Genomic DNA, 12,137 nt, shown 5'->3' with positions numbered 1-12,137 from the left:
TGAATACTTAAATTCCCTGGGCACGGAAAGGAATTCCCTATAAACTAGACAAATGATCCATCTCCGTGTGATACATCTATTTTTATTATACCTACAGGTAGACATTGATGTACCCGTTCTTTTTACCTTAAAGCAGAGATATTAATGAACAAGATGAAGTTATAGCTCTCAAAATGGGGTGATTTCTTACTTGAATGACTATCAGATTGTATGCCAAGTCCAGAAGAAAAGAAGGAAACAAAGAGAGAAGTGGCATAGACATATTCCAGAAAGCTCTTTTGAAAGCCCTAATTTTTTATTTTATTTTATTTTATTTTGTTCCTGGAAACCTTTTTCCCTAAACTCTATGGATTTTGGTTAAATGCACTGAAAAATTGCTAATGGTTCTTTTCTTCCTTAACAGTTAAAAGCTATCCTGGATTTTGAACTGAGGTTACAGCTGAGCTCTGTATTGTAATTTCCGCAGGATCTTGACATTAGAAAAAAAATATATTGGAGAAGTCATTAAATAATATGAAAGAGTAAACAGTTTGATAAGAAACCCAGCATGGCACTGACAAGAACATGTCTAGTCTGACCAGGCTGATATCCTTGTGGGAGTTCTGGTCAACCAAAGGAAGCCAGAGATACAATCAATCTTAAATTTTAGCAGGGGCTTTGATTTTGCCCCACGCAACACACACATCAATTAAGTGGAAAAACAAGGTCTGAACTACTCAGTTATGAAGTGAGTGGAAAAGCAGCTGGAAAGTCAGACCCAGAGAGAGGTTATCAATGGATCAGTGTCAACCTAGGGACATACAACAAATGGTGCCACGGTTCCTCCAGGGTCAGCTCCAAACTTGTGGTCATTTAACATTTCTATCAGTGACCTGAAGGATTTAACAGAGAGAAGGTTCTTGTTAAACTCTGAAGAGGGAAGGAGGAAGGCCAGATTCCTGGGAAAAGGGCAATGAAATCCAAAACAACAGAGTAAATTGTCAAAACAACCAGCTGCAACTAAAATAAAGCTTAATGGGGATAACTGTGGGGTAGTGAAGAACACATTTTGCCCAATAAAGACAAGGAAAAGTTAAGTCAAGAAGTTATTTGGACTTTTCATCACAGATTCTTAGTCTTTGGTCACAAAGCTCTTATTTTATTCTTCCTCAAAATTTTTACTCTTGAATCCAGTGAGTTTCTATCTCTTAAATCTCTGGGAAGAAGAGGCAGACGAGTACGGTGGGTCTAGTATCAGGTTGCTTTTTATGTTTTAAACTCTATTGCTGCTAAGTATCTAAAAACAAGGAGTCTCATCTCATGGAAGGAGGATTAGTCTTACTCTGAAACCTGATGTGCGCATGTGCAAAATTCCCACAACGTTTATTTGCTGGGCTCCGCGCACACATGTGCACGCATATGCACACCCACGCCACTGTCGCTTAGTTTAACAAAGTCCGCCAGGCAGTAACTGCACCTCAAGGAGGTCGTGATGAATTGTCCGTCCCCCGAACTACGGTGAGGGAATGGAACAGGAAAGAAATAGTCCAGACACTTTTTTTTTTTTTCTGGACAAGTACAATATAAATATGCAAAAAGTAGAAGACCTGAGAGCACATCTTTCCTCCAGTACCAAACTGTCGGGGAAATCTGAAGAAAATTGATCTTGAAACCATAAAAATGAGAGTTAAAAAAATGAAAAGGCGAAAGCTTCTGAGGTTAAGCAACCTACAACAGAGCCTAGAGGAAGATTTAACCTTAAAATATGAGGAAAATGTAATTATCTGTTCTTTAAACACTGAAAATGTAGGGGTGGGAGGGGAATGGGCCTCGACTATAAAGGGAAACAGTAAAGAGAAGTATAAATAACAATTTCCAAAATGTGGCTATGCGAACATTCTAGGGTGAGGCAAATAAGACACTTGCCTTAGGCACTAAAGGAAAGGGGGCACCAAAATCTCAGTAATCAGATTAAATAGACTTTTAATGCAATATCTTAAAAAATCAAGATCAATGCCAAAATCTATAATAAATGAAATAACATTTTAAAGAAAGGACCAGTATTATTAACTTCTCTCTTCTGCCTCAATCTCCAAGATGGCTAGGCAACGATTCGGTATGGATCCAACTGCTTACATTTCTACCTACAAGTTAAAAAAAAAAAAAAATCTCTGGCTTTGGAAACTATAAACAATATCAATTTCTATCCAGGTATTTACATGTTATAAATAGAAGTGGATTCTAAAGAGGCAGATTTATTAAAGCAAAGGTACATTATCAGTTTCCTGGATGGACCTTTACTTTATCTTTTCCAGGAAATTTAACTAAGTGCCTGGCCTGTTGATTAAAATATTCCTAATGCAAGGATCGTGGATTATCATATATTCTAATTTGCTGCTGAACAAAAAGGGGAAAAAAATAAGAAAATGCTATCTCTATTCCAAAATCACCCTTTATACCCTAGTGTTTTTTTTTTTTCTTTTCTTTTTTCTTTTTATTTAATGTTACATTCCATATGTCTTGTTTGGATTATTTAATCTTTTAAGTGTCAACTTCTTCACATTACTGCCAGGAAGGACAGGTGAATTTCTTTCCAGTTTCCTGTTCCATTATTTCTTCCTGTAAGGCTATAAATAAGTGAGTATTTCCCCGGAATCACTCTTGTCAAAAGCAGTAAGTAAAATAAGATCTCAGATGAATATGAAAATCAGGTCTTCCATAAAATGTGATACTATGCTGTAGGTATCTGTATCTTAGACCTCTGAAAATTCATAAGACATCAAATGATCTGCCTTAGATGTGAAATCTCAAGTGATTCCAGCATGTAAACTTGCTTAACTGCCATAAATTGAAGGATTTTAACGGTGTTTCACAAGTGTTAATAAATTTCAGTTTCAGCCCAGTGTATGTATTCCTCCCTCCCTCCCTCCCTCTCTCAATTTAGGTCCCTCTCTCTCTTTACATTAAGGACATCTTCTCACGATGAGAATCATTTATACTTGCTGATTCAGACATTCTTTAGTGGTGGAATAATTAGATATCATGTTTCTTTCATTCCTTTTTTTGATTATTAAGTAACCCCAGGTGGCAACAAAAGCATAGTGCAACGGGTGACACAAATATAAGAATAGTGAGATACATTTCAATGTGCTTGCAAGTAAATGCTTTTTCAAATATGCTTCATAGAATTTTCATGAATATAGAAGGTATTCAACTGTAAGTGGCCAAGGAAAATATTGAATATACAATTAGGGGAAACAGTTAAAGCACAGTTTTTCCATTACACAAATTTATTTATACGTCCATGTACACATTTACAGTGGAAAAGTTTTTGCACGAATAAATATCTGTGTTTGTGCCTAGATGCTGCAGAAATAGAGAGGCCTGGGAAGAGTACAATTAATTATGAAGACATTTCGCTTACTCACGATGTCAAATCAAATCATTCAGGCATAGGGATTTTATTTATTTGAGTTTTGCAGGGTGAATGTGCTAAATCATCAGGACTGACCAGGAGAACCACTTAGATTCTCAGGATAATATACAACCATCATTTCTCAGGGATGCTTGAAATAAAATCTAAACTCAAGTCTGAATGTATTATCTTTTCCAGGGTTTTAATTTAGACAGAATCCAAGACATATTGATTCAAATAGGTAGTGGGCTGAAGGAATGACCAGACAAAGTGTCTGTAATTCTCATTCTTATCCTATCATCTGGGTTTCAAGTTCAAAGAATTGAATTGAAATCCTTCCTTCCTCTTGCGGTCTAGACAATTACCTTTCCCATTCTCAGAACTCCCAGATGACAAAAAAGCACATAGCTCTTTTCTTAGTAACAAAAAATCCAAAGCCTTTATGGGACAAGGGCTTGGGGGTGGGGGGTACTCCACAAGTACAGAGTAAAAGGGTAGGAAGCCAGCAAGATCATAATTAGGGAATTATGTGATATGTCTGCCTCAGAACTTAATGCTCTCTTGGGTTGCATTAATGGTGGTCTAGTTTCTAGATAAGGGAGGTGATGGTTCTTATCTATGCTGCTACTCTCCAACCACTCCTGATAAATTTGCCTCATTTTGTCCACAGTGATTAACTAAACATCATGGGAGCAATTGGCAACCATGTCATGTACCACTGGATGTTAAGGCTGAAGAAGAAACATGTTTATAGGGTTTAAATTCTTGTAGGACTGCCATGGAAAAGAGAAAACAGACTTGTTCTTTGTGACCCCAGGAGTTATCAACTGAATCCTGTCACTAAGTTAACTTTGAATGTTCTTTCCATTTCTGGGATTCTGAGACTATTTCTGGGATTCTGGGCTTTAACTGATGAGGTCCTTTGCTTTCAAACCAGGTGATAATTAAGCCTCTGGTTTATGAGAATCCTCTTTACTTTAAAAGGTCTCCATAGAACAACATTTACTTATATACATTGATTACTTATTTATTTAAAAGTCTATATCTTTTTCTGAGGTGGAAAAAAAAACAAAACTAAGGGCTACTCTTCAGGGAAAATCAGAATACACTGACATTCAGCATTTAAACTTTAGGTAAGAGACACCATTAAAAAAATAGTATGCATAAATAGATAGAGCTAAGGATTTTTTAGGAAATGTAGGAAAAACGCAAGACAAATAATTTTAAGGAAGCCTGTTTCAATAGCTCTAAGAAACCAGACTGCCCAAAGAGAAAATGATGAGAAGGAAGTCAAGAAAGATAGCCTTTACAAATTCATATTGGCTGCACAAAAGCAATGCTTTTGTACACATACAGTCACACACAGAGTCGGAGGCACAGAAAACCTTTGTTGGCTAAACAGCAGAGGCTAAAAAAACAAATAGAAATCCTGAAAGAGCTTGAGAAGTCCTGGTTTTTGCTGTGTATTGATTGATAAGAAAATATAATTTTAAAAAATGAGAAATAGAGATCTTAAAATATAGTGAAAATAGAATAATATGAAGGAAAGTCTATCTCTTATGTGAGAATGGAAACCTTTAATGAGTGGCACTGACACTTCCAAAGAATAGTAACAAAATTCAATTAAATGGCTATGAAATTAGCATATTTTGCACCTCAGATGCGGTTGTACGTGAATGGCTAAGCCATGGCACCAAGTTATAGTCAAAAGCCATCTTCAGGGGCACCTGGGTGGCTCAGTCAGTTAAGAGTCCAATGCTTGGTTTCAGCTCAGGTCCTGATCTCAGGGTTGTGAGATCGAGCCCGGTGCTGGGCTCCTCAATGGGCATGGAGCCCGCTTATGATTCTCTCTCTCTCTGTCCCTCTGCCCTTCTCCCCCACTTTCTACCCCCTCTCTCTCTCCAGCTCTCTAAAAAAGAAAAAAAAAAATCTTCCAAAGTATTGGCTCTCACCTTGGATGGCCTCAAGGTTATTTCAAGGGATAGTTCTTCATACACGTCTTAAGATTATATGTAGAATGACTGGATAAATAGTATTTCATATAAATCCATGATTATGCACTATTTGTGTATGATATATATCATCTCATATAAATGTATGCATGTTGTTACATAAATATCTATATGTACGGTAAATGTATGTATATGTACATATATGTCTATATCATATATACAGCTCTTTATATCATACATTAATATACATATATATTTTTAAAATTTGTGCAGATCTTATTGTAATTATACAAGGTAAATTCATAGCTTTTTGCTGTGCCATTTTATGATTCCACTGACAATAAAATATGAATACTATCAAACTGAAGAAATCTTTAACTTTTTTTTTTCTTTCAGAAAAAGGCTCTTCATACCTAAAAACATTGGAAATCACGTTCTGTGAAGTTTCCTCTCCTTCCTATAGATGGCATGTCCAAGCTCTTGAAGACACACTAGAAGCAAGGTACCCAGTACATAGGAAGTGGGCAGGAAATATTAGTTAGAATTTCTTATTATTAACTTTAATATACTTTTTTCCCTCTTGCCCCCACTCCCTGACTTCTCAGGCTATTGTTAAAGGCACAGGGACTAGGAACCCTTTCACTGGTGAAACAGATTCAAACCCAACCTTACCTTTTAGTGATTTAAAAAAAAAAAATTTCCAGTGGCAGGTGGACTATACCTGAGAGGAAATTCTCATACTTCCAACTATGAAGATTTTTATTTATTTGTTTGTTTGTTTGTTTGTTTGTTTGTTTTTGAGAGAGAGAGCACACAAGCGCAAGGGGGAGGATCAGAGGGAGGAGGAGAGAGAGAATCTAAGCAGGCTCCACGTCCAGCGTCCACCTGAGGGTTCGATCCCACGACCCTGAGATCATGACCTGAGCCGAAATCAAGAGTCCCACGCTTAACTAACTGAGCCACCCAGGCGCCCCTCTAGGAAGATATTTAAAAGCCCCCTTTACTCCTTGGCTGAATATGTATGGGAACTGTCTAATTAATTATGATGAAAGAGTGCTTGAATTCTTGGTTTTTTATTCCAATGTATCCATGCCTAGAACCAAATGAATGATATTTGTTTACTGAGAACTTATAATTACAGTTCATTTTGAGTTGAAGTCACCCACACAAAAAAATTTGGCAAGTGAAGATATTTCCCCACAGTGACCATAAGACCTTCTTATATAATGTTTTCTTCGATCAATTCTAATCCTTGATAGACATGTATGTTTTTCTAAAAATAAAATATTTTTGTTATTTAATTAGAGATTTTTCAGATCACATAGAAAACACATTTTTTTGGACACTATTTTTAATGTCTAGAGCATTCCTCTGTGTACAAAAATAGATGAGAGATTTAGCTCATACCCACTGAGTTGTATGCGGTCACTGAGTTCCAGTCATTACTGCTGATAAAAATCCTTTTCTCCTCTATGAAACAGCTGTGCACGTGATTGAAAAATATATATAATCAACATATTTTATTTTAAATATGACATATAATGCCTTTCTCCAAATGTTTAATGTCCATTAAAATTCCCCTACCTATCTAGTGTTACACACAGAGAATGACTTCGGAAAAGTAAATCCTTTTGAAACTAATACGTGTAACTAAATGATATGGTTCATTGCAAGGTCACGGAGTCCAACTTATTTTATGTTGACTGATCATAAGTTGGCAAAGCAGACAACTTTGAAAAAAATATATGTGTGGTCTATGCCTGTGTCATATATTTATTACATGGATCTGGATATTTAGTAGGATACATTATGTACTCAAAAAAAAGTCCCTGTAGTAAATATAACCAGAATATAAGTGACAATTTTGCCCCAGATTTAAAGGCTATTTATAAAGACATGATATTTTAATTGCTAATTTTAAAAAGTGGATCTCAGATCTTTAATTTTAAATGTAATCTGTTGATAAAGAATTGTCTATTGTCTGACTAGAACTTTTGAAGGCATTAAATCAAACTCAGTTCTTAACTCTACCAATAATACAGAGGTAATAATATGCCACGTATCTATATGCAGTTTGCCACATTGCCTCTTTAAAGGTATATCACATTAGTGGCTTTATTTGAAGAGTAAGATGTATTAAGGCAATGTCCACATTTAAAATAACATCAAAAAAATTGAGTATCAAAAGACATGAATTTGAATCTAAGCTCCACTTCTTCTCAAGTACATGTGGGGTGAAAGGATTTCATCTTAGAATCAGCAGATGTATTTTTGAAACTCAACAACTAGAATTTTTCTGAAGAACTTTTTGTTCAAAGGTTAAATATGGAAAATAATACTCATATTAAAGATAATGAAAAATAAATGAGATATATATGAAACTACTTAGCAAAATATTTTTAAAAGTATCCACCACTTGATAATTGCCCGTCCTTCCACTGAATGGTAAAATGACGATGAAAAAGTCATTTAACTTCAATGAGTCTCAATTTTCTTATCTGGAAAATAAAGCAATTGGACTTTGTGCTGTCTAATATTCTATGATGCTAATGGGAGATAAAATTCTCCAAACGCAAAGAATATAAATATGCACAAAATTTCTGTATAGCCAATTGAGTATCTTATTTTTTTAACATTGGAAATGGTGACCTTCTTCTAATCTCTGTTCATCTGGAATCCTATTTATCTTCACCCTTTTAAGATTAATTTACAATCAAGACCAGATGGCTCAAGGCTACCCATTTTCATACCCAGAACTGATTATCTAATTATCAACATCTTCAACAAAAATATCGTGGTTGGGTTTGCAGAAACCCATATTTGATTATGCACATGAAATATAGAGAACAAACAAAAAATATGTATGAGATTAAATGTGAGCATTGATATTTAAATATCATCTCAAACAGCAAGCTGTTGTATGACACAATGACAATGCATTAGGCTGATGCTAACTTTGTCACTTACCTCTTTGACCTTGGCCAAATGACTTGACCTCTTGGAATCTTCATTTCCTCATCTCTAAAATGGAAATCTTGGATTAAATGAGTTTCGGGGTCTCATTCAGCCGCATCGTTTACAAACATGAATGTGCAGATCATAAAATCATACTCACATACAGAGAAACCTGCTCTGTAATTTTCAGCTGAGAATCTTCATAGACTATCCAGTTGTGTAAAATCCCAGAAGAGATAGCATCTACTTCCAAAGAAACTGAATTTTGTAGTTATATTCAGACCATGGGTGTTGGTCAGGAGATCAGTAAGGTACATTTCTAGAACATGATGCCTGAGCTGTCCCTGCCAGGCTTAGTAATATCTTATCTTTTGGCCTGTCCTTTCCTCGTCTTCCACACTTCAAGAATATGTGGTAAAACTTTTAGCTTGCAATTGAGAGCAGTATTTGTATTGGAAAACAGTCCTTGATCTAAAGCTGATAAAGAGTGAACGTGAGCTAACATTGGTGAGATTTTGCTATGTGCCAGGAACGATTTGCCATATATGGCATTTAGTATGACATACTGTTATTACAAACTGATTATTAAACATTGTTAATCATCACAACAACTCTATAGGGAAACTATTACTAATCCCCCATTATCACAGGAGAGGAAATGACTACTGGAAGTTCATAACTTGCACAAGGCCACGCGGCTAGTGTTAGAAACAGATTATGAATCCTATCTGTCCAGTTCTTGCCACACCACCATTCTGTCTCAGAAGTGAAGTTACTGGAAACCCCATAAATTAAATTTGTGCTACAAAATAAGAGTCGTGGGCATTTTGTTAAACACTTGGCATTAAATGAAATGCTTCCAATTTCAAGGCAAATTAAAAAGATTACAGAATATTTGTAAAGCACAATTTTCTAAACTATGATATATACATAGCAGTGGGTCATTATATATCCACTACAGATCATGTTTTCTAAGAATACTTAGTGATATGCTCTGTTATTAGAGAAAAACGTAAACTCTATGCACTAATGCATGCAGTATGCAGAGAAGAACACTGGGAAAATGCACCAAAAAAGGTAAAAATGAATCAAGGAAAAAATACCAAATGCCTGTTTTGTTCCAGACACTGTGCTAGGTACTGAAAATATAATGTGAAAAGGCAGACATTGTTCCTACCCACCTGGTACCTATAGTATACTACTTAGGCTGTCATCTCTGGGTAACGACATTACAAATGATTTTTTTTTTGTCTTTTTCTCATTTTCTAAAGAATCTATAATATAAATATCATAATCAGGAAAAATATTATAAATAACCTTTTATATTTTACAGTTGTGTATAGGACAATTACTGATTTCTTCCTAACTTCTCTGAGCTATGTTACAGCTAGCAGAACCTGTGTATTTTTTCTTTTTAAGTAAATTATTTTAGAGAACATCTGTATTGCAATGTTATAGAGATCTGTAGCTATTTTATTGTGGAAAAAATTACAGAAAGCATATTAGAAATGATTTACACCAAAATGTTTTCAAATGAATGTTTCTAAGAAGGAAAATCCTCATTTTTTATGCATCCCATATTTTATAGCTAAATAAACTTCAGATCCACTAACGTCTCAACCTCATAATTTACCCCCAATTTTCACCTTCCATCTCCCTACTTTGCATCATTTTTATACTTTTATTCAATTGAAATTAAATTTGTAGAGCTAGTCCTTCTCAAACATATCCTCGGCTTTTTCTCAAAATATTTGATTATTCATTCAATCCATCAATTTATTTGTGTCCTACTGATCCGTGTTCTGTATGTACTTTCCTTTCACTCTTAACATAATGTATGTTAAAGATTTTCTTTACTATATTTGATTCTTCTTGTAGATCGTGACTTCCTAAGATCAGAGTCAAGTCATTTTACTTATATAATTGTTTCTAAATAAATACTTGTCTCTAAATAAAAATTTGGAGGGAAAAAAAGAGTTTCTTAACTCTAAAATTGTCAGTTTTTGAAAACATAGATTTTAATCTTCATGACCTTGGATTAGGTAATGCTTTCTTAGCTATTACAGCAAAAGCATGAACAAGAGGAAAAATAGATCAACTGAGCTTCAAAATTAAAAATGTTTGTGCTTCAAAGGGCATCATCAAGAAAGTGAAGACAGTCCAAGAAATGGGAGAGTATATCTGCAAATCATATTTCTTATAAATGAATTGTTCAAAATATATAAAAAAGCCCTACAACTCAACCATAAGAAGACAACCCAATTTAAAAGAAAAAAAACTGAGTAAATGATTTGAATAGACATTTCTCCAAAGAATATATACAAATGGCCAAAAAGTGCACACAATGTGCTCAACAGCTCAACGTCATTAATCTTTTAGGGAAATGCAAATCAAAACTACAATGAAATAACACTTGACACCCACTGAAATGGTTATAATTTTTATTTATTTATTTTTATTTTATTTAAATTCAATTAATTAATATACAGTATATTATTAGTTTCAGAGGTAGAGTTGATTGATTCATCAGTTGCTTGTAACACCCAGTGCTCATTACATTAAGTGCCCTTCTTAATGTCCATCACCCAGTTACCCATTCCCCCACTCCCCACCTCTCCAGCAACCCTCAGTTTGTTTCCTATAGTTAAGAGTGTCATAGTTTGTCTCCCTCTCTGAGTTCATCTTATTTTATTTCTCCCCAATTTCCCTATGCTCTCTGTTTGTTTCTTAAATTACGCATATGAGTGAGATCATATGATAATTGTCTTTCTCTGACTGACTTATTTCACTTAGCATAACACTCTCTAGATCCATTCATGTCATTGCAAATGGTAAGATTTCATTCTTTTTGATGGCTGAGTAGTATTCCATTATGTATATATACCACCTCTTCTTTATCCATTCATCTGATGATGGACATCTGGGCTCTTTCCATAGTTTGGCTATTGTGGACACTGCTGCTATAAACATTGGGGTACAGATGCCCCTTCAGATCACTATGTTTGCATCCTTTAGGTAAATACCTAGTAGTGCAATTGCTGGGTCATAGGGTAGCTATATTTTTAACTTTTTGAGGAACCTCCATACTGTTTTGCAGAGTGGCTGCACCAGCTTGCATTCTCATCAACAGGGTAAGAGGGTTCCCCTTTCTCCGCATCCTCACCAACATCTGTTGTTTCCTGACTTGTTAATATTATTCACTCTGACTGGTGTGAGGTAGTATATCATTGTGGTTTTGATTTGTATTTCCCTGATGCTGAGTGATGTTGAGCATTTTTTCATGTGTCTGTTAGCCATTAGTATGTCTTCTTCGGAGAAATGTCTGTTTATGTCTTCTGCCCATTTCTTGACTGGATTAGTTGTTTTTTGGGTGCTGAGTTGGATAAGTTCTTTATAGATCTTGGATATTAACCCTTTGTCTAAGAAGACATTTGCAAATATCTTCTCCCATTCTGTAGGTTGTCTTTTGGTTTTGTTGACTGTTTCCTTTGCTGTGCAAATGAACTATTGGGACTTAAGGAAGTCCCAATAGCTCATTTTTGCTTTTGTTTCCCTTGTTTTTGGACACATGTCTAGCAAGAAGTTGCTGCAGCTGGGTTATAATTTTTTAAATGGACAATAACAGCTGCATATCTACATGCAAAAGAACGTTGTTGATGCTGATGATGGTGGTGCAACTCTGTGAATATACTAAAAACCATTTAATTGTACATTTAAAAACAACAGCAACAAAATTGTGTCCCTTTAAAAAAAATTACTTAAGGGGTGACTGAGTGGCTCAGTCAGTTACGTGTCTGAGTCTTGATTTCAGCTCAGGTCATGATCTCAGGGTTGTG

At 35.1% G+C, this 12,137-nt stretch overlaps 1 long non-coding RNA gene across 2 annotated transcripts in view; it reads right to left on the bottom strand.

Annotated features, from left to right (window-relative positions):
• Positions 1 to 8,697, bottom strand: part of LOC141374630 (uncharacterized) — a 35,888-nt gene extending 27,191 nt beyond the window's left edge. For both annotated transcript variants that reach the window (XR_012381657.1, XR_012381658.1), the window contains exons 1-2: positions 8,462 to 8,697; positions 8,314 to 8,367 (exon numbers count right to left, since the gene is read on the bottom strand). This is a non-coding gene — a long non-coding RNA (uncharacterized lncRNA). The remainder of the gene's footprint in view (positions 1 to 8,313; positions 8,368 to 8,461) is intronic.
• Between the last annotated feature and the right edge of the window lie 3,440 nt (positions 8,698 to 12,137).

Source organism: Callorhinus ursinus, unplaced genomic scaffold, assembly GCF_003265705.2.
Source record: "Callorhinus ursinus isolate GAN/ISIS: 27379988/994484 unplaced genomic scaffold, GSC_fseal_2.0 scaffold2, whole genome shotgun sequence".
Lineage (NCBI taxonomy): Eukaryota > Metazoa > Chordata > Mammalia > Carnivora > Otariidae > Callorhinus > Callorhinus ursinus.
The sequence above is the reverse complement of the archived record's forward strand: the minus strand, read 5'-3'. Positions and strand labels throughout refer to the sequence as shown.